Consider the following 646-nt stretch of genomic DNA (forward strand, 5'->3'; position numbering starts at 1 on the left):
CACCCACTCCGACCGTCTCACAGTGCAGCCATCAACACCCTCCCCCTCCCTCCCCCTACTGTTTCTCATCCTGCACTCAAGATCTGTGAAGATGATGTATGCAAAGTCTTCAGGAAGCAGAAGATAAGAAAAGCCAAAGGCACAGACGGTGTCTCTCCAGCCTGCCTCAAAGCCTGTGCTGTCCAGCTATCATCCATCTTCACATTGCTCTTCAACAGATCCCTGGAGCTGTGTGAAGTCCCCTCCTGCTTCAAATGTTCCACCATCATCCCTGTACCCAATAAACCAAAAATCACAGGACTTAATGACTACAGACCTGTTGCTTTAACATATGTGGTCATGAAGTCATTTGAGAGACTGGTGTTGGCCTACTTGACGGACATTACTGGACCCTTGCTGGACCCCCTGCAGTTTGTTTACTGAGCAAACAGGTCTTTGGATGATGCAGTCAATATGGGATTGCACTACATCCTCCAACATCTGGACAAATCAGGGACTTATGCAAGGATCTTGTTTGTTGACTTCAGCTCCGCTTTCAACACCATCATCCCGGACACCCTTCAGAATAAACTCACCCAGCTCTCTGTACCCACCTCCATCTGTCAGTGGATCACCAGCTTCCTGACAGACAGACAGCAGCTAGTGA

Source organism: Sinocyclocheilus grahami, unplaced genomic scaffold, assembly GCF_001515645.1.
Source record: "Sinocyclocheilus grahami isolate Dianchi unplaced genomic scaffold, SAMN03320097.WGS_v1.1 scaffold1592.1, whole genome shotgun sequence".
In the NCBI taxonomy this organism is placed as follows: domain Eukaryota; kingdom Metazoa; phylum Chordata; class Actinopteri; order Cypriniformes; family Cyprinidae; genus Sinocyclocheilus; species Sinocyclocheilus grahami.